Genomic DNA, 23158 nt, shown 5'->3' with positions numbered 1-23158 from the left:
TAACTTTTTATTAAATTTTTTAGAATTTATTAGATGTCACACACCCTTATGCTGGCCATTTCATTCATTATAAGTTTTTTGATATAATAATAAAAGGTGAGTAATATCAACATAATTAGTTATAAAAATTTAAGTAATTTTACTGCATTAACGTTTCCTTCACATTTTTAGAATTTATTAGATGAATGAACTGGCCAGCATAAGGGTCTGTGACATCTAATAAATTTTAAAAAATTTAATAAAAAGTTAATGCAGTAAAATTACTTAAATAATATCAATGAAGTATGAATGAAATGTTGGTTACCTGCTGATTTGTGTGCATTTTGGCGTTTAATCAACCCTTATACTTAACATTTTAAACTGTAAGTTTTTGTTAAGGAGATTTTTGTACCTTTTGGATAGATTTTTCTTTTTGTCTATTATTTGGGTGGGGCAAACTCCCCTCCTTATGAGGCATAGCGTCGAGACTTTTAAAGTACAAGTCTGAACAAAATTTCGATTCGAATGACACTTCATTCATGAATATCGGTTCACGTCTCGATAATTTGAAACGATTGCTATACTTCCTCTTAACAAGTGTAAGAGCAGAATGTCGTTTTAATGTTACGTAGGGGAGCCCTAACCCTATCATCCTACCAAATTTTATCAAAATCGGGCCAAGATTTACAGAGAAATTAGAAATAATAATTTTGGAGGGGGCCTTACATAAAGGGGGCTAACTCCTCTCCCATTCGATGTACAGCGTCGAGACCCCCACAAGGCACATCTACATAAAATTCCGAATCGAATGACACCTCATTCATGAAAATCGGTTCACGCGTTTAGGCGCTACGCAGTTTACAAAAAAGGTAACAACAACAACAACAACAACCATTTTTGAAAATGCCGTTTTTGCTCATTTTCAGCAACTTTTTTCTCGAAATCTATTATATCTATGTTGTTGCAAAAAAATTACAGTTGTAAAGGAGGATTTGCCCTACATTTTAAAGAAAATTTGGGAATTTTATCTTTTATAGAAAAATAGAAAAAAATTGTCAAAGTTGGGAGTTTTTCAACGTTACGCTTTTTCGTGCAGTTTTTGACGATCAACCCTTATACAACTGTCCTACCGGACAGTTTTAATCATTGGTGAGCTTGACTAAACTTGTTCTTAAATAGTAAATAAGCGTACTTCACCTTATTTTCTTCTTGCCTTTCTTATTTTTCGTCCGATTTAATTTAATCAAATCAATTTGGAGCAGTTTTAACACTAATTCAACACTAATTGTTCTTGTAGTTTATTTTAGTAAAACAGAAAGTTTCAAACAGCAATGTTTAAAAAGCTCCTTTGTCGTAATATTCCGTTGCACCAAGTCTGAGGAATTCTCCAACTCTTTAATCATCTAATTATTCCAACAATCTGTGATGTGGGAATAGATAGCTGGTTGGATGGTTGGTCTCAAAAACTACCATGTATATAAATAACATATCTATAGGTACCCTAAGATCTTTCAGGATTACTATTTCTATAAACTGAAACTGGAAAGATGAGTGTATTAAATAGCTTTGAATCGGTCCTGTACGGCCAAAACGCTGCGATGTCTTATCCTATCGAAGTTATGCACCGTATTGAAGCGATATGACTGTCGCTTGTCATGGTCCAGGTAAAAATTCGCGGTTAGTTTTCATTGTCGGGTCCTCTTGCAGAACTAGTGTCCATTTTTCATGCTGTCCTTAGTAACTACCTTTCTAATCCAAAATATTCTAGATGGGGATAACTCTATCCTCTAGACATTGTTTAGTGGATTTAGCTTCATCAGTAATTAATTAAAATGATTTCAAATTTTTGTTGTTGAATTTAATTTGCAACACTTAAATTATTTAGTATTTACTTGTTGTCATGTATTGCGTCATTAATTATGCGTTTTGGACATATATTATGTTAATTGCATCATTTAAGAAGATCTATCTATCTACTATATTCTCTAAATTTATGTAACTCATATTGTTCAGACTGCTTTTTATAAAGCGATTGTTTCCCATAGAGCAGAAATGATTACATTACTTCTCAAATGTCTCTCAATAAGAAAAAGAGTGTCTATCTGGTAAATAGACGTTCATTTTGCCTTCTTATGAAAACTTTGCTATTATATTTTAACGTACCTTATTCGCTTCATATCAATGTCAAGAAGCTTCAAATATAATCTTATATTATTATTTTATGCCATTTTGCTGGCATGCATTTGTCGATAGTGCAGTATTTGGTTTCCTAATTGATTTGTTTGCTTGTTTTAGGCATGACCAAGGAAAGATGAAATAAAAGACGTATATAACTATATTGCTTTTATTAAATTGTTCTTAATAATTAAAAGATCATTTTCTAAACGTGACTTTTTATACATATTGACGAACTTTGTAGTTTTTGTATTGACTTTTTTTTAAATTTGTATTTATTTAATTTATGTATGATTGAAAATTAGGTAAATACATGAATTCTTTCCAATAGTTGTAATGAAAACACAAACAAGACCAAATCAGACAATTTTCAGAAAGTTAAAGTTAAGGCTGGGCACTATTGAACTACTTGTAATTAAAACTGACAGCAGATTTAATGGATACACAGTTACTTCTAGATCTAACGTACATTACATAAGACCAGTTACATTTACGAGTAAAAGCGTTACACATAAAAGTGTTTAGTGCTATCTAGCGATACTTGCAAGAACTATAAATGAAATGTAGTTTAAGCTTCTGCCGCTAGAAAGCATGAGCATGCTCTTTTCGAGTTTTTTGCCCTGTTAAAGCAAATAACTTTCCGTTGAAAATGTAACAGAAACTCCCTGTGAACTTTATGGCATTAGTAAAAAACCAATATTACACAAGTTAACAAGAAGGAAGAATCACTCATTGATCGTTAATTTCAGTGTGCAATATATGACAGAATGTATGATCCATTTCAATCCATTTAACTCAACGTTTACTGTAGTTCCAGGAACAGAAGCGTGTTTGAGTCCGAAATAAAATGTTCAGGTAGATCTAAATAAATAAATATGAATAAATATAAAACAATTAATCAGCATGTAATGGACATGCGTCTGTACTATTATACGGCGTTTTTGTTTAACATTTTTGTTAAATTATTAAAATTAAATTAACTTTTGTTACCAATTAAAATTATGCTCCCCTTTATCTATTTGTAAGAAAGCGTGAAAAATTAAAAAGAAACATTATACATATTGGTGAATATTGTTATTAATCAAAATTTGTAACTTCCCTATTTAAGGCAAGAATATTTAATTTGACCGGAAATAATAATTAAAACCAAATAAGTCTACTTATTGTCACTGACATGGTTAAATGTGAGTGTAAGCTGGTTCCATGTAGGTATTACGGGTTATTTTGGTGGTTAAAAGTAAATAAGTATCCTTATATTTCAGTTATATTACGTATAATAAAACTGAATTTGATAAAATAATAATTGTTTTAATTGATAAATAGTCGTATAGTGGGGTAGCGACAAACCATATTTTTTTCAACTTTTCTCTTCGGGGGAGGGCCACCTCAAAAACTAAAATTACTTTTGCATTTTCTTGTCATGGAGAGTTTAACACATTATTATTATTATTATTATTATTTAAAATATTTTTTGGTCATTTTCATAACTTCTTTTCTTTCTTACCTAGACATACAAAATATTTTGAAATAGCGAAGGCAGTGCAGGTTATGGTAGGTAACCTTACCCATTATCAACTGGTCTGATCTTCTCTTGGTTCCGTTCGATTTTGTTTCTTATTTTCTGAGGTTCCCTTTTTTTTATCATTTAAGTTACTAAAATAAGAACCTATTCTAGTGCTTCTCAAATTAAATTTCTGACAGGTTTTAACGAACGTCAAAATTATTTAAGAAACTTAACTTTCTTCTTAAAGTGAAGTGTCACCAGTGGTTTCTGCAATTTCAGTTCGAGAAATTTATTGTTCTTATACCCTGAACAGTTTGGATTATGAGTTTGTAGGTAACATAAAAAACTGGTTACTATAAGTGGTTAAATCCCTTTTCTTTTTGGTTCTTCAATCTGCTTTTCTTTTTTTCTTTCTTTTCAAACCACCCAATTACCATTTTAATCTTAATATATTTCTCCTGTGTGGCTCAGTAATTCATAGGTAACTTTCTATATCATTTCATTAATAACTAACTTAAGGTTAAACAAATTTTGCTGTACATATGTACTTATAAGGCGTGCATTAATACCAGATTTTCAAACAAGTTATCCGAGAGGGTCGAGGTCAGCCCGAATTTTCGGAAGTGAAATTACAGAATACAAGTCCTCTAGTTTTAAGCCTATATCATTCAGTCTTAGTATCTTCTAGATTCCTTCTTGCCAGAAATAATCACATAATAATTGTCATTGAAGTTTCTCTGACTATTAGTATTAAACAAAGGTTTTTTATCAAAATATTCCGGTCCTCCAGATATCCACTTCTGGCCCTGATATCATTGTGAGTTAATGCTAAGGAAGCGCACAAAGGAGAGATATAGTTAGTGATAAATTATTCCATAACAGAATGTATTTGTAAATATAATAGATTTTGCTGCAAATAATCTACTGACACTTAGGGGTTCTGCATTTAAAAATGAATCACATAAAAACATTGCTTTAAGCAGAATCGGTTTGTTGAAATTTTAGATTTATTTAAGTCTATTTTGGAGTAGATTGTACCAGTCTGTTTAATAATAAATTTTCCAAAAATGTTTCGTTGTTCTTTTATGGCATAGAGCACAAGTTCTATAAGCAAATTAGTCAGTCTACATTAAGGCAATATTAAGACACACGCAAATTAGAATATTGGGAGCAAACTCAGTAATAACATTTTCTTAAGTATGCACGAAAGAAACACAACATCTTGAAAGGTTTTGGGAGATTATTTTAAACAGAAGGAGCTGAAGTTAGTTTTATTAATAGATCTCTCCATTATTATAGAATGAGAAACGGAAATAATGACCTTGTTATGAGCTGACGAGAGTGTTGATAAGAAGACCGGGAATTTTTCGGCAAGATGAGGAACAACCTTGAGTTTAGGAGTATGTTAAAGGTATGTCAGAGTTCAGGTGTGTTAAAAGACCTTTTTCAGTATATTGTGTATAAAAATTTATCATTAATTGCATTCATATAAGGCTCACATAATGAAATTATACCCGATTTTTCTTTGGTTAGTTATTTATACCCTTTCTCTTGTACTGTTTTATCTTATAATGTACGTAAAAAGCATGATAAAACAACATGATACCAGCTAAAACGGTTACGGAAAAAACAAATACTACAAGAAGTTTTGGTTTTTTTTTCTGTTTATTTATTGTTTCTACGGGTCAATTCCATTTGTGTATGGATCATTCGGCAAGCAACTATTAGACATCATTATACGTGTACATCAACGTACGGTATCATTGTAAATAGAAATAGAAAAGAAATTTATTATTCTGGGACAATTGTCCCCTAAGAATAAATACAGGAACAAATAGAGGCCTTAACAGTTTGGCCTGTGATTATACAGAAATTAAATAAATAAATAAGTATTTACAAAAGTGAAAATATAATAAGTGAAAATGAAAGTAAAAATAAAATAATAAAACAGCAGAAATTAAGGAAATAAATTAAAACAATTAGAATTTCGGAGGAAGCTGGATAGAAAGTAGATAACTGAATAGACGGGATTTAAAGATGGATAGGGTAGGAGCATGGCGGACAGATGAAGGCAAGGAGTTCCAGAGAGAGGTAGCACGTATGAGGAAGGACTTGTCAAAGGATGAGGTACGGTGAGAGGGAATATAGAGATCAGATGAGCGAGATCTAGTGTTACGGGAATGGATGGAGGATTTAAACTTAAGGAGTTGAAAAATATAGGAAGGCCTTTGAGACTGGATGACTTGAAAAAGGAAAGAAGCCAAAAAATATTGGCGGCGATAGACAGGAAAAAGCCACTTCAACTCATCGTAGCAGTGCGAAATGCGAGAGTCTCTGGAAATGCTGAAAATAAATCTTATGAAGCAGTTCATGAGGCGCTTAAGCTTAGCTTCAATATCACCAGAAAGACCGCCATACACTAAACAACCATAGTCGAAATGGGGGAATATAAGAAAGGAAACTAGGAGTTGCCGGGTATTAATTAGAAAAAGGTGACGGGAACTATTAAACTGCTTAAGGATATGGATGGAATGACGAGAGATTTGGGAAACATGGTTTTTCCAAGATAGGTTTTGATCGAAAGTGATACCAAGGTTTTTCACAGAAGAACAATATTTTATTGGGGTATTGTAAAGGAAAAGATTAGGAAGAGGAGCCAATGATTTAAGGAGTGGGTTGGAGCCAATAACTATAGCTTTGGTCTTTTCTACATTCAGGGTAAGCTTATTGTTCGTGGCCCATGCTGAGATGTTGTAGTGGGTAAATACTACATACAAATTTAATTTATCATTGCATTAAAAAAATAGTTTTATTTTTGTTATCATTATTCAGAAGTTATACATTCAGTTTATCCTATTTAAGGAAACAGTCTTACAGAAATTTAAATATATACAAACATTAATTTTGTACTGACAACATACATCTCATACATTGCTTCAAACTTGAAACTTAATACAAACTATAAGTTTGATCATGAAGCAAAATTAAATTAAATTACATTTATTGCAATATTCATCTTTCCAAAAATGAAGTTTCGTCAAAGTTTTTTTTTTTCACTTCATTTGTGTATTTACAACTGCAACAATTGTTGCATCAAGTAAACTTGATCTTACTGGTTCAGTTTACTTGTTATGACATGATTAGAGCAATCACCCACTGGTGAAACTCTTTCGCAATGATTTAATCACAACAGATCTCTAGGCCATTTTCGCTTCAAGCGACGAGGAGGATTGTCGGGAAGGTGAGGAGAGGAGAGTTGTTGGACAAGAGGATTAGGATGGAGAGCTAGGAGGCTGTGAAAGTTGCGGTAGCGAGACTTTATTAGGTTAGTGACAAAAGGGATGTGTAGGTCAGTGTATATGGTAAGGTTAGAAATGTAATATGGAGCTTTCAGGATTTTCCTTGGGATTTTGGATTGTAATGTCTGTAGGCGTTTGGAGTTAGAGGGTTTGGTTGAGCCCCACACTTCTGCTCCGTATGTCTATATGGGTCTTAACAGGGTCTTGTAAATAGTCAGTTTGTGATTCACGTCGAGTTTGGATCTGCGGTCAAGTAGTCTACTAAGTAGCTTGTAGCGAATAGGGGCTTAACAGTGTCTTGAGAGGTTGTTTTTTTAGAGATAATTGTGTCATCTACATCGTAATTATCAAAATTGAATTTAAAAAAAATATGTTGTAGTTTTAAGATAAAGTGCTTTAATTTAGAATTTACTGTTTATAAAATTTAATTTTTCGGCCTCTTTCAGCAATTCGCCGGTAATAATAACCCTTGAGATCACATCCACTTCTGCTAACTTATGTAGAGTAATTTGCATCCATTTCTATTTTCCACAATTTACAAGGAATCAGAAAATCGACAAAGCTTTCGAGCTTTATAGGTAATTTTATCCATTTGTTAACGCATACAAAGCTAACTTACAGCAAATCAAACTTTTTTTCTTACAGCTTTCTCCTTATATTTAAAGAAAAACACTTTTAATGTAGTAGAAAGAATATTACGATTACATTTTCACATATTTCATGTAGTAATTAGATTTATCATTATCATGTAAAATAATAAATTAAAATTTTAATTTACAATTGACAAATAATAGTAAACTAAATATTTAAAACCTTGAACAAAATAGTACATAGTACACTATCTAGCGGAATAATAGTGAACTACAAAGTTATACGGTTTCTAATTCTGCCACTAGATAGTGCGGGCACGTCAATTTTCATTATGTTGACTTGCCAATATGAAATCTATTAATTTATTGAACTGTTTCAAATAAGTTTTCTTTTCTAACTTTTCAGGTAATTTAGATTGGTTCATTGTTGCTTGTGAAAAACCAAACAGGGGTTTAATCTTTGATTCCTTGTCACAACTAACGTCTTCGGTAACCGAAGATCTACATTTTGAGTTTTTCTCTCAAACAAATGATGGCCTACATTTCTAGGTGAGTGTACATTGCATTATTAAATTGTTAGGTAATATATGCCCTTACTTAAACCTTAGTAGTGATTATGTTCTTAAAATACATTTTTATGTACGAACTAAATATCTGCAAACACGTTAATTACCATTTTATTTTTAAATATTCAATTCAATGTTTCTTGTTATAAAAGTGTAAGTTTCATCCCTATTACATTTATATTTGTATTAAATTTCAATTATGAATGATTTTGCAAAAGAGTAGTTTAATATCTTTCATATTGTTCAAGTGTTCAATATTTATTTCATAAATGAATTCAATATTTCTTGTAATCAAGTAAATGCAGGTTAAAAATAAACTTTTATTTTATATATAAAAAATATATAAAGTATGAAGTTGTTATTAGTTCTAAAAGTGGGCACCAGGTGGTACTGGAGCTCTATATATAGAGCTGCAGCAACTATTTTTACTCAGAACGTCTCAAGTGATAGAGGGGGGAAGAGCGATGTGTTCACGACAAAGGTTCTCAGAGCTCAGAGTTTATATAAACTTAGTATTTTACTTTCTATGATAAGAAAATGTACATATATAATTTAATAAAATACAAAAAGAAGTGATAAAAAACGTTTAAAACTAACAGAGAAACTTAATTAAACAAAGCAATTCGAGTATAAAATAGAAATAAAAGATTAGTTTTAAAAAAATCCGTCAGAGGGCGCTGCTTAGAACCAGATGTAAAAATAGTTTCAGAAATAGCCACCAGGTAGCAGTACTGTAACCTTCCACTATATATACGTGAACAGCACAGATTCTCGTCAGTACGACATAAGTATAGCAAGGGGTTAGGTTGTTCCAAACATATCTTGGCTAGTCTAACATTCATCACCTCTCTCCCACAGTAAAGTAAGTAGTAAACAACGTCAAGAAGTACGCATTTATTCTTAACTTCCAAAGACACTACCTGAGAGAGAATAATGAAGCTAATATTCTATAACACTATAAGTGCAAAATTGGTTGAAAAACAAGTAAGTTCTTAATCTTTCGTAAAATTGCATGTGCATGGCTGGAACACCTCCAAGTTCACTGGTTTTCTGTACTCAATATTTCTTTGCAATATAAAATATGAATGATAAATCCCTTTTAGCTCCTACTTTTTACTCTTCATTTTGCTCCCCTTCCTCTGCCGTCTTTAAGTTTAATTATTATTTCACAGAAAAATTAAGATCTTTAAAACAATTTTCTCCCCATAGGTGTCTGATAAATATCAGATATGCCATTAAAATTATATAAAAGAGATAATATGTTCGGTTTGTCTTATATATGCTCAAGGGAAGTGTGCTAAATTACTTTTGTCCTGGCTCTACATTATGTGTACTTACCTGTAACGTAATATTAATTATGAGTTTGATTATGAAGCTTACACAGATTAAATCTCCTTTACAACATTTCAACTTCTATGTGATAAATATATCTTTCAAATTGGTTATTCGGTTGCAATGTTAATTGTTTATATTGAAGTCTTGGGTCCCATGTAGTGGACTGTTTTAGAGGCTATGCCTCAACTTCAACTAATGTTTCAATATCAAAATTGCATTAACAAAAAAAGTTGTGTTTTAAAATGTAATATGTATTTCTCTCCATCCAGTTTCTTTGCCCAAGGACCCTTTCTTCCCTTCGCTGGCTATTCTTGATCTTGGCCCTTCTTTACATCCAGCAGCACTCCTACATAAGTTGAGGTAATTCACATCTAATTTCTACATTTCGTTCATGAAACAAATCAGGAAATCTTCGAAGGTACCCTGTTAATTTGTAGAATTCTACTTCAGATAGTCTTAACTATTATTTATTGCAAATAATTTGAGATAATTCGCAACTATTTCTACATTCAAATAAATCAATGATGAAATCTCCATACTTACCATGTTACCTTATGGAGCTGATCTTCATGTTATCTTATCCAATATTGATAAGCATCTAAAGCATTTTAACATCAATTAATATTTTCCTTTGAATCTGAATAAAAAGTTGTTATTTTGCGCAATAGATGGTTTAAATTAGATTTTGCGAGTTAGTTGCAGAATGGTTTAATTTGTTATAAACAGAATTAACTAAGATTTTGTATGTAAAATGCTACCGTACTACAATAAGTGTGAATGAAATTCAAATCATTTACTAAGGTTTTAATACTTTCAGCCCTTGGCCGACTCACAGCCCACTAAAGCTGAGACATAATCTAAAATGATTACTTTTGAGGGAATTTCTTTTAATGCTGCTGCACTTCCGTAAATAAGAGGTGATTCCCATCCATGTCTATTCCTGCAATATCCAAATAAGGAAATCTACCTATCTGTGGTGTTATCTTCCAGGTAATCTTATCCATTATTTATTAAAACTTGAGCATTTTTACGTGATTAAACCTTTTTGTTCATATATTCCTGTAGAATCGGAATGAGTACAGTAAAGATTCTGTGTTAAAGAAAGTTTTAATTTGATTGGAAAATTGAAAGGTCCAAGAAGAAAAAATGACGAGTGTTTATTTAAAAAATGTTTATTTCACTTAAAGAGTGCAGTAAACTGCTATTTTGAAAATGAATTAAATTCATATAATTACTAACACTCAGTTTTACTTTCTTGCGTTTTCTTTCTAAAAGATTGATCTATTTTTATTTAAACGTATAGAAAATTAACATTGATTTTCAAGGAAGTTGAGTTTGATTTGTAGGAAGATTCAGTAGACGAACAGTCTCTCTCATTGTATAATGTTATTTTTCAGAGTTGAAACAGGCGAACCTGGAGTGCTTCCTGCCAAATAGGGTCATCGAATTAGGCCAAAATGAAAAAGACGTTGGAAAACACCTATCCAACTGCAATTCTTTATTATTTAGTCGATTATTTGTAAAAAAAATATATTTGAAGTTTGAAAATGTAATGTAAATTTTAATTTTGTTATGTAGGTAATTTTAAGAATCATTTCCTAAAAGATGTAATTGAATTTAAAATGTTTTTGTAAAAGGAAAGAAAAAAAATGTATAATTGGTAGCAAAATAAAGAATTATCTATAAATGATTAAAAAAGTCATTATGTATTTTCTCTTTTCCTGTAGTCTTGTTATTTTTATTATATTTGCAAAGTTACAACTAAAAAAACAAAGTTAAAAAAGACTAAAAATGATAAGAGGCAAATTAAAGTAATGTAAAACTAAAAATTCCGTTTACATTAAACAAAAAAAAATAAAATAAAGTAATAGTAGTACGAAAAAATGGCGTCAGAGAGCGTTAAAAAGCAGAAAAAGTTGAAAAAATTGCATCAGAAAGACGTAAAACAAATTAAAGGAAATTTAGTTCACGTATTTGCCACCAGGTTGCAGCACTGGACTTGTTTACTATGTAAACAAAATTTAGTTCACATGTTTGCCACCAGGTAGCATTTAAACTGTTTATATACAACTGTCAAACAAGATGTCTGCTCAGTACGACTGCAGAGTCGTACTCGTGAGGAGGGGGTTATGTCGCTCGTCGCTCCAAAAATATCTAATCCAGTCAAAACACCTCTCACTACATAAACAATCTTTGATAATATGTCATGGTTAATGGTTAGGGAGATGCGTTCACCTCGACGGTCGGAAGGCAACTATTCGCCCCACCCGGCCCGGCCCGCGCTGCGAACTTTCTTATATACCCTCTAGATGGCGTCATATCACCATGACAACGGGCTCCCCCCCTACTATTAGTTCCACCAGCTGTCACTAGATCGCTCGTGCTGTCTGTTTTACCTCTCGTAGCCTTCCTTGCACACTCTCTAGACTTTGGCAGCCATTGTTGTCCCCTTGCTAAATGCTTCTTACACACTCTCACGATTCTGGCAGCCATTGTTGTAACCTTACTATCTTCTTACACACTCTCTAGACTTTAGCAGCCATTGTTGTAACCTTGCTATCTTCTTACACACTCTCTAGACTTCGGCGGCCATTGTTGTAACCTTGCTTAATGCTTCTTACACACTCTCACGACTCTGGCAGCCATTTTTAACCCTTTTTTATATTTTCTTTTAATTTCTACGCAATTTTTGCATTTTTTATTTAATTTTTCATATTATTGAGAGATTAAAAGGGAAAATAAATACAATATTGTTATAAATAAATCGTTTATTATTTATTTTTTAATTATTGATACATTTTTTTACAATAAATTTTATAAAATCTTTACAACCTCATATTTAACCACATTGGTGACTCTTTAGACTAATATAGGACTTCCTTTCACCCATATTTAACCATGCAGGCGACTCACAAGACTTATACAGGGCTATCTTACACTCACATTTAACCATGTTGGTGACTCTCAAGACTTATACTGGACCTCCTTAAACTCACATTTACCCAAGTTGATGACTCTCAAGACTTATACTGGACCTCCTTAAACTCACATTTAACCATGTTGGTGACTCACAAGATTTATACAGGGCTATCTTACACTCACATTTAACCATGTTGGTGACTCTCAAGACTTATATAAAAACACTTGACACCCACTTTTAACCAAGTTGGTGACTAACAGGACTAAAGAGGACCACATTACAATCATGTTTATCTTATTTTTTACCATGTAATTTGTATCCTGTTTGTCAATTTTGTCAATATATATTTAAAAAAATTAAAAATATTTCATCATTAAAGCGAAAACCTCGAAAAAAAAATATGTAAACTTAGCAAAGGTTTCACTTTTTGTTTTTTATGCATTTTTTAAATTCTAAAGGAACAGGTGTGCTTGGAACGTAGAATACTTTTCATTTTTTTTATTTTGTATAATAGATTGACAAAAGTAAACAAATTAATAAATAGGTTACATGTGAAGCGGTAAAAAAATAAGCTAATAGCGAGTATAAGATAGTCCTGTATAAGTTTAGTAAGACGCAAACAGGGTTAAATATGAGTGTAAGTTTAACCTATATAAGTCTAGTGAGTTTCTAACGTGGTTAAATGTGAGTGTAAGATAAATCTATATATGTTTAGTGAGTCGTCAACATTCTTAAATGTAAGTGTAAATTGTTCAATATAAGCCTAGGGAGTCGTCAACTTGGTTAAATATGAATGTAAAATTGTTCTATACAGGCCTAGTGAGTCGTCAACATGGTTAAATATGAGTACGAGACACTTCTATATAAGTTTAGTTAGTCAGAATTTGCCACCAGGTAGCAGTGCTGTAACCTTCCTCTATATATAGCACAAATCCTTCCTCTGGCAACAGCACAAATTCTCGTCAGTACGACTTAATGCAGGGGGGTAGGTCGCTCTGTCTCTCCAAACGTATGTTATCTAGTCTAGTCTAACATTCATCACCTCTCTCCCAAAGAATCATGAGTGAAGGAGATGTTGTCGCTTCGACGGTTCATATCATTTTTAATAGATTCCTAACCAAATTAGTGGGAATATTCACACTGGATTGATGTTTTACGTCTTTTTCACTTGGGCTTCCATTGATGGACAGTTTTGCAGGCAGTGATCTGGAATCCCCGGTATTTAATCCTGAAAATTAACAATATTGTAATTACAATGTAATGAATTTCACCTAGCATAAGAAGCTATAGAAACACATCTGTAACAATTTATGTATAAAAAAAGATTAAATAAAGAGAAATGTAATTAAACTAAAGAATTTATTTATTTTTTCAGATACAAAAAAAAAATAATTTGTATGAAAAAAAGTTTTGGATCTTGTTGTATCACTCCTAAAATAATAAATAATAAGATAAGACTTTCCTGGATGTGAATAACTTCATACTAATAATGGTCGTGCTGCTGGAAGTACAGAAGGACCCTTAAAAATTCATCTCTGGTAAAAGCTGCAAGTTTACAACAAGCCGATTGATGTTAGCGCCGCATGAACTTTAACAAATATTACATTAAACATGAGTAGGAGCGTTCACGAATTCTCGTCACAACATACGTATTGGAATTTTCTTTAAATAAAAAACTTTTCCTTAAACATAATAATGAAGTAATTCTATATTTTACATGCTAAGTATTATAGAATTGAAGAGCTTCTTCAAAACAATAAAATAAAATCGGGAAAAAAGGATTTTGCTAGATACAGGATAAAAAATTATCAATAGTAAGATCAATGCGAACAGAAGAGCATTTACTATTTTCCAAAAGATTTTTGATTGGGGAGAGTGAATTCGTTGACAATTGGAAAGTTAGTAGTACCCCATGATTTCTGCATAACACCTTGTAATTATTATAGGCAACAAAAAGTATTAATGGTAACGAGTGCTTGGTGGATATTAAAGTAAAGGTGAAAAATTAAAGGGTCAAGTGACAAAGATAAGCAAAATACCTTATGAAGCCGATAGAAAAGGTAAGGTCATGTTCACATAACACTAGCTCCAGCAAGTACTTCTCATTTTCCTCCTGCTTGTAGGCACTACTACTGTTAAGCCGCGTACCATCCTTTCTCGGCGGTACCGTTTGACACTTCTCCATCTCGCCTTTTTCTATTGCTCTCTCTCTCCCCTTATTCCAATTCTCATAGTATGCGTTATTTTTTCGTTAATCTTTGCTTTGTTGTCGCCGCCAAATCTTATTTTTCTGCTATTTTGTGGTTTTGTTTATTTCTCAGTTCCCATGGTTTCAACCTTCCCCTTCTCTATTCTCTCTTAACCGTGGGGTTTTTCCGTCTGCTGTAGTTCAGTACGCCTTTGACACTGATCAAGCTAGTTTGTATGTGCCTCTGTACCTGCCTTACAACGCATCTAGTGCACTTCCGCCGTTCTGCATATTGCCCCGCTCAACAGCACTGTTCTGCTGTTCTGCCTGCAAGCTCCAGCTGTTCGCTTCAAGTACGGTTACCGCACTTCCGCTTCAACACATCATCACCGGCCGCTTCTCGCACTTCTGGGCTCTATACCTGCTTCGCCTTCCCTTGTACCGCTAGTCATCTTCGCTTTCTAGAAACCTTCTACGGATTACTTCTGGTCTGTTTCCGTCTATTTGACCCTTACTTCCCCCTACGCATCTCTGTGCTGAAAACACACGCACACACACTCAATACACATTCAAACAAGCACACCCCTTTCCTCCGTTTTCTTCCTTTGCCATCCCCTTAACAGCATCATCTTCATCATCAAGCTGAGACTGAGTACCTTCATCTACACTATCTCAAAGGTAAGTGCATTCTTACCCTTCTCTTTTCTATATTTCTTTTAAGTATTTCATCTATCTTATTTGCGTTACTTTGTCGCGGTGTCAACCTCGGGCACTTATCGATTCTTAAACTGCGTTTACGCTCGCTTTCCTCTCTGCATCTGGGTGTAAGCCCTACGCGCTTACAACTACCCTCTTCACTCTTGTTACGAAATAGTCAAAAAATCATTACCTACTATTAAGTAACCTTTACTTAATATCATAAGGTTCCTTTTTATTAAATCTATATCTGTTGAGTTAATGACTCCTCAGTTATACTGTTAATGTAATATAAGCAGTCGATTTCATATACAGGTCTAACTCGTGCTACAAGAATTAAGCTTACCGTAATCTACCTCGTCTTAGAATCTTGACTTTGTAGGGAAATTGGAATGTGAGTGGCCGCCCGGTTGAGGGTATCTGAGAAGGGATGACCGCTAGGGGTGTCAATAAAGTTGCAGGTAGCAAGGGACATTCCTTTTTCCATTCCATTACTGTGTGTGATGTGTGTTGGGCCTTGTGTTGGCGTTAGAATCTTATGTCTTATGTGAATAAACTATACTTATGATAGATTGGTGTTTATTTCAACCCTTAGCTATTTAAAGTATTAATTTGTGTTTTGTTTTCTTTAGTTTTTCCTTTAACTCATTTTATATTCTACAACTTGTGGTTTTCATTACTTCACTTCCATATAGAACTAACACTTCTCGAACCTTACTTTTTATAGGTCTTCGTAAAGGCATAAGAATTTATTAGTCTTATGAAAATGAGGTTACGTCCGCAGTGCGTAATAATATTTGTAATTCTGACCGTAGTAGGATGTATTTTTATTTTACCCCTTATCGTTTTTGGTCTTTCAACCATCTCAGAGGTAGAATAACCAGATTAGGGAAAGGATTTCGGCTACACTGCTCTCCCCGGGCCGCTCTACTCTTACTAACTGAGCTGACTAAGGGAGGTTACGTGCTGTTATCCAAAAGGCAGAGGAGTATTGTTCTTTCACACCGAGTAGCGTACATTCCAAATTACCATTGCAAAATTAATAGAAATTGAGGAAATCCCCTCTAGTTTTGTGCAAAAGAATAAACTTTATTAGTAACGACGACAGAGGTGGAATGCAATTACAGGGTAGCCAAGATTTATGTTACGATTGTAAAAAAATGCAAAAATAAATAATTCTTGTCTAGTTTGACTGGAGAAATTGAGAATTGAATTTGAAGTTACGATTGCAAAATTAATGGTAAAATAAGGAGTTCTCATCTCGTTTCACTGGAACGATTGAGATTTCTACTTCATTGCAAAAATAACAAAACCAAACGTTGATTGTACACAAAAGGAAGACCGAATTTGAAGTTACGAGTACAAAATAAAAGGCAAAATAATGAATTCTCTTCTAGTTTGTTGGATAGATTGAAATTTCTGCTTTAAACATTTCATTATTAGGCAAGAGGTGAAATGTACACTCAGGGTAGCCCGAATGTGAAGTTACCACTCCAGAATGAATGAAAAAATTAGGAATTCTCGTTTAGAGTAACCTCAAGTATTATGAGTTATGCTTCAGTGAGTTAATAATTATACCAGATGTGGAATGTATACTCAGGGTAGTCTGAATTTCTAGTTACGATTGCAATATTAGTGAAAAAATATGAAAATTTCGTCGATAGTTACTGGAAAGATGGAGATTTTGGCTTCGGTGAATAAATAACTAAGCCTAAGTCACAGGTAGATTGTTCACACAGGGTAGCCCGCATTTGAAGTTTGATTCCAAAATGAATGGAAAGATAAAAAATTCTTGAATAATTTAATAATAATATTAAGATTTCTGCATTATACATTTAATTACAAAGCAAGAAGTGGAATGTTCACAACAGAATATGAAGTTACGTCTGAAAAATGAATGTATAAACAAGAAATTGTCATGTAGTTTTATTTAAAAGAATGAGATTTCTGCTTTAGTGTTTTAATAACTAATCTAGACGTGAAATTTACACCCCCGGGTTGCCCTAATTTGACGTTTGTTTTGCAAAATTATAGGAAAAATGAGGAATTTCCGTCAAGCGGCGTGCGCAATTTGAACAATCGGATTCACGCTTAAATTTTGAATCACAATTACAAAATAATTGAAAAATATGAAATTCTTGTCTAGTTTTGGGCAAACGTATTTGATTTCTGATTCACTATATTATTAACTAAGACATAGTTGGATCGTACACCTAGAGTAGACTTTAATAATTAGAAGTTACGTTTCAGAATTAATGAAAAAAATTAAGAATTCTCTTCTAGTTTGACTGAAAATATTGAGGTAGTTACTTAATATCATTAAATAAGGTTTCTATTTATTAAATCCAAATCTGTTGATTTAATGACCCCTTAGTTATACTGTTAATGTAATATTAGTGAATGTCATGTTCAGGTCTAACTCGTTCTAAAAGCGAATTAACCTTATCGTACACATCTTCCTCGTCTTGGAATCTTGTCTTGCGGTTTTCGTTACTTCACTTTGATATAGAAATAAATCCTTCTTGAATTTTACCATTTACGGGCTTAAGAATTTACCAATCTGATGAGAATCAGGTTACGTCCGCAGAATATTTGTAATTTTCAACCATCTCTCAGAGATAGAATAACTACATAATACTTGTTTTATTAATTGATTCTTCACAAAAATTTCCTAGGATAGATGATTTACGTCTATTTCACTTGGGCTTCTATTGATGAACAGTTTTGCAGGCAGTTCTCCAGTATCAGAGATATTTAATCTGAAAATCAACATTATGTACAATCAACAATATTTATGTACCTAAAATAATTAGTTTTTACGGAGTATTTATATACTTGAATTAAGAACCTAAACAAACAAAAAATCATTTCTAATAATTGATTATGTATTCATAAAAATTAAATAAATGTGACTGCAATAAAACTAAATCATTGATATGAAAGTTTAAATCATTTTTTAAAGAACCTAATCCTTTCTTTCAAAGAAAATGAAATATATTTTCAAAAAACATACTTATTATTTATCAAAAAGATTACTTAGACTGAACAATACAACAAACATGCTACTAATATTCTAGTTTTTTGTTTTTTTTTTTAATACAGAATAGAAATAGTTCTGTGATTGGAGAATATAACAGAATTTAAATCAAATTAAAACCTTTCAACAAAATTAAAACTTTTTTGCAGCTACAAAGATGAAAATTTATATGAAAAAAGTATTAGTTTATGTAGTATTACTCTGAACGTAGTAAATAATAGATAAGAATACTTGAAGAACAGTTCCACAATTAGATAATCTAGTTTAGTTTATTATCAAAATAGAATGGATGCGAATTACCTCGTAAATAAGGTCGTACTTGCTGGAAGTATAGAAGAATCCTTCAAAATAATGAAATGAGTTATAATAGCGGAAGACGATACGTCCCTGCTGCCTATTTGAGATACTTGACTTAATTGATGCAAAAAGTTCAGTTTTGAAGAAGTAAAAAGACCAATCAAATTATATAATTAAATATTCTGAATGTGCAATCTGTACAACACTAATGTTTATGACTTAATAATTCACTTCAGTAAACCAATTTGATAACTAAAAAGCCCTAACATGATAGAGAATCATTAAAAGTGTAAGAACATTCACCTTTTTTTTAAAAAAAACGTAAATCTAAGTTCATGTACCTCTGGATAGTTTGAATTTAGGCAAATCATTGCACTTACTAGGTATCTAATCTATTACTGTATATCTTATTATTTATAATCTAAAGAGATAATAAGACATAATATCTTAACTGAGAAACAACATGCTGTAAGCTGAAAACATTTACTTACTGTTGCTTTAGGAGTAAAACGTGTTACACAGCATAAAATGTCATCAATGTTATCAACCCAGCCATTTGTTTGAATTGAACTAGTTCAGAATTACCATTAGAATGTCGAAAGAACGCTGAGAACAAAAATAAAAATTATATAAACTATTATTTATACCATTGTTTTCATTGTAATTTACAAATATGTCGGAAAAAAACAATTTTTAATAATTTAGAATTTAAAACTACTGGTGCGAACCTTACATTCGTACACTTAAAATGCATCTTCTATCAACTGTCTTTATGTTTATGTGTTTGTGTCTTTAGTGTTTATGAAATTGACAATTTCTCAAGAGAGTTGATTTTTTTTTTAATGGTGTCAGTGTTTACACTATTAACCAATCAACAATTTGTATTTGTGTTTAGCAATAACTGCCTGGTACGTTTTGACAAATTGTAATTTTTAATAAATTCTACCAAAGAAGAATACACATAGATATTATTTGAAAATATTATCTCCTTAAAATAGAGGGGAACAGTGCAATATCTTGTGATCTAATTAAAAAACTTTTCCTTTCTTTTTTGTAATTACGGCAAACCATAACTACGTGTTCATTACATCTCCTACAAAGAGGAGAGACCAATTTACCTATTCTAAACAAATATGACTTGCAAATACCATGGTTTTACTCGCATTCTATTTATTATGGTAAATTCTTTTGCCAAAATAACCATCTTTAAACCATACTTTATGGTTAACCTGTGGTACCATGGTTTTGTAAAATAAGCCCTTATCCGAATTTTCGTATTTCCGCTGCCATTTTTCCATGATTTTTTTTTTACCCAGCCCTTTAAATCTGATGGTGGAAGAGGGATCGCCAAGTACTCACCAGAACTACTGGCCTCCTTAGCAAGTAAATCTACCGTTTCATTATTACAAATACCACAATGAGCTTTGCACCAACCAAAATTAATGTTCTTTCCTTGTTTTTTCAGATTTATAAGAGCTTCGGCAATGTTAATTATTAAATGATTAGCGGATGCCAACTTCCAATGATACAGGACATCTAGGGCGCTTCTACTATCACTAAATATGGTGATATCTGTAGCATTCAAAAGTGTAAGAGTATACCATAGCCTGATGAATGGCGATCAGTTCGGCTGTATAAACGGTAGAATAGGCAGGCAGTTTAAACATTTTTCTTATATTGCTATTAGGATCAAAATAGGCACATCCCACTTCATTATTTATTTTGGAGCCGTCGATAAACAGTGTGTATGTGGAGGGAAATAGTTTAGAAATATCATCTAGAAATACTTTATTTACTATTGACTGCGGAATATTAGAATAGTCTTGTAAGAATTTAACATGCGGCTGATTTTGTGAAATTATTTCTGAATTGGCACTGAAATATGGCAATTTATCTGAGATATATTATATCAGAGGTTTCAAATGCGAAACTTCTGTGAAACTAACTGATAACACGGGTGAGTTCTTATAACTCCAATAACGCAACTGTAAATCATGAATACTCAAAAAACAAATTTGTTTATATAATTTTTCATTCCTGGTCATAGTTTTCAGAACATATCGAGAACATAACTGTTCTCTTCTGAGATTAACCGGCAGCTCGCCAGCTTCAGAATGCATAACATCAAGTGGTGTAGTTTTAGTGTAACCTAAACATAATCTTAACCTTTTATTTTGAAGTAATTGTAAAGGTTTAAGGGTTGACATTTTCGCTTGACCATAGAAAAAGGATCCGAAATCTATAATACTGCGTACAGTTGTCCTATAAAATAAAAGAAAAATATTTGAGTCCGAACCCCAACACTTCTAATCACAAACTCGTAGTTAAAAGTAATAGTATACACAAAAAATGCTGCTTACCTGCAAGAAGTCCTTAACGCAGTAATGAAGCAAAAACTAGTTTTTAATTTCCTAGTAAGTTATCGCTTAACTTATTACTATCAACCATAAATAAAGAAACATCAAACTATGAGGTAAACAGGGAATTTTAAACATGGAAATTTTTTTAGAGGAAAACTTCTTTTTAAAATAGTGACGATATAAAATGTTTATCAACGTGGATGAAGAACATTTAATAAATAAAGCAAATTATTACTGATTTGGAGAAAACCGAATTACCTTTTTACCCTACTACCTAATAAGACAGTTGTTACGAGGTTATTTCATGATTATTTTAATAGTGTCAAAGTACATGTTCATGCTACCTAGCGGTGATGACTGGAACTAGTTTCAATGTGATTACATCATTCTAGTTTAAGCTATTGCCGCTAGATAGCACTGGCATGATTTTAATGTCAGTTTTTTTTTCTATTCCTAATTTTAATGTTAGAGCAGAATGTATAGAATTTGTAATGAGGTTGCCCAATTTCTTTAAGTTAAATATAAGGACTTCAATTTTTCATTTATTCTTTGATTTAATTAGAGCAAATACCAAAATAATATACTTATAAATTCTACACTATGTATAATAGAACCAACCAATCTTATGAAACTTTTTAATAATTATGGGACAATAATATTGGTACAACAAGCGAGGAAATTTCTTAATAAATCTCCATAAGATGTATTGATATTTAACTATTTGCAAGTAACGTAACTAAAATTTCTATAAGTAAATCAATAAAAACTTATTATTTTTATAAGTTGAAGATGTGGAGTAAAAGGTTGTCTACAAATCTAACGTTGTTCCTCAGCTATGCTAATCCATTGTATCCATGAATCAACAGTAAGACTTCAATTTTTTGCAATTACTTTTTGCTAATATGAAAATACATTGAAGGTAATAATAGATTGGCTCAAAGGTGACTTCCTGCTTAAATGCACTGCTGTCCAACTTTTATTGGATGACAATATCACTTGCTACTTACTAAAAACATCAATCAGCTCGATTCCGAAAAATTAGGTTTTACTATTAATTTTGTCTTACCACAGGAAGACTTTGCAATTTTTTCTAGAACAAAGCGTCTCAAGCTATCTTTTAGTTTATTCAATATAGCGTTTTAAATTTATTTATATTTTAAATATGTCCAATATTCAATCATAATAACGAAATTCATGTAAAAGTAATGAAGATTATGCCTATTTTCTTTCTTAATGAAACTCTACATACAAAACTAGCCGACCTAATGAGTACATTATATGTTTGGCATAAAATTACAATGTTAGCAACCGAGCACTAGGAAATTCATGTAATAGTATTGAGGATTTAGCATTTTTCCATTTTTCCTGAAACTCTACATACAAAACTAGCCGACCTAATGAGTATAATATATACTTGGCATAAAATTGCTAATCTAAAATCATAGCTTAACTTCACGAAATTCCAACACGTGATAATTGGTAATAAAAAACATAAGGATGGTTGAATTGGAGGGTATTAATACTAATGAGTTTCAGGAGGAATAGATGCCCAAATAATTAACAAAGTCTCTGCCAGGAGAGTAACAATAAAATCTATAGATGCTAATGATAAATATAGAGGGACAGAGCAGAGTACACAAGTCTGCTTCCAAAAATATTCCGCACTAATGAAGAGTAGCTGAGAGTATTAATCAATTGAGATTATTATCGACTGGGTCTGTGACTGAAGGAACCTATTGTTTTTATAAAGTCCATGTGATTCATTTTTTAGAGTATCAATTCACTCAAACCAATTGCGAGAATATACAAACTACAATAAATCCAATCAACATATTCGTAAAAAAAAAAAAGAATAGAAAAAAACAACAACTATAAGATTTTGTGACAAAGAAAGAACCAATTTCAACAAACCTCAAATTGTCTAGAACAATTTCTTTTCTCCATTGTCCGCTGAGCCATTTACTATTACATCTAAAATATTTGTAGGACTATTAAAACTCCTTTATCCATATCCAATTTGCCCATCCATAACGTCATCCTAACCTCATTAAAACTAATTCTTAAAACTAAGTGTTTTTTTTACCTGAACGAGAATGTTAATATTTTTCTTTATTTTCCCATATGTAACATATTTTATTAAAATAGCAGACTGGTTTGTCTATTTATCCATCTCAAGCGTGATGTTGGCCACATCACTGTGTGTCAGGATTTG

The 23158-nt window shown here is 32.0% G+C and overlaps 2 long non-coding RNA genes across 7 annotated transcripts; one reads left to right on the top strand and one right to left on the bottom strand.

Moving 5' to 3' along the window:
* The first annotated feature begins 3688 nt into the window (after positions 1-3688).
* LOC141461440 (uncharacterized) lies at positions 3689-11146 on the top strand. Of its 6 annotated transcripts, none has more exons than XR_012462856.1 (7): positions 3689-3987; positions 4958-5069; positions 7404-7535; positions 7954-8096; positions 9718-9808; positions 10266-10438; positions 10846-11146. It is a non-coding gene; the product is annotated as an uncharacterized lncRNA (long non-coding RNA). The 6 variants fall into 6 exon arrangements; XR_012462855.1 differs by having other exon boundaries at positions 3689-3991; XR_012462854.1 differs by having other exon boundaries at positions 3689-4139.
* A 5089-nt stretch (positions 11147-16235) lies between these two features.
* LOC141461442 (uncharacterized) lies at positions 16236-21228 on the bottom strand. The gene is made up of 3 exons (XR_012462864.1): positions 20947-21228; positions 20753-20848; positions 16236-19192 (listed from the first exon to the last, which is right to left on the bottom strand). It is a non-coding gene; the product is annotated as an uncharacterized lncRNA (long non-coding RNA).
* Positions 21229-23158: the final 1930 nt, after the last annotated feature.

The sequence above is a fragment of the Rhodnius prolixus genome, unplaced genomic scaffold (genome assembly GCF_049639745.1).
Source record: "Rhodnius prolixus isolate KJV_2025 unplaced genomic scaffold, Rpr scaffold_6, whole genome shotgun sequence".
Taxonomy (NCBI): Eukaryota; Metazoa; Arthropoda; class Insecta; order Hemiptera; family Reduviidae; genus Rhodnius; species Rhodnius prolixus.
This window is presented reverse-complemented; position numbering and strand designations above follow the sequence as displayed.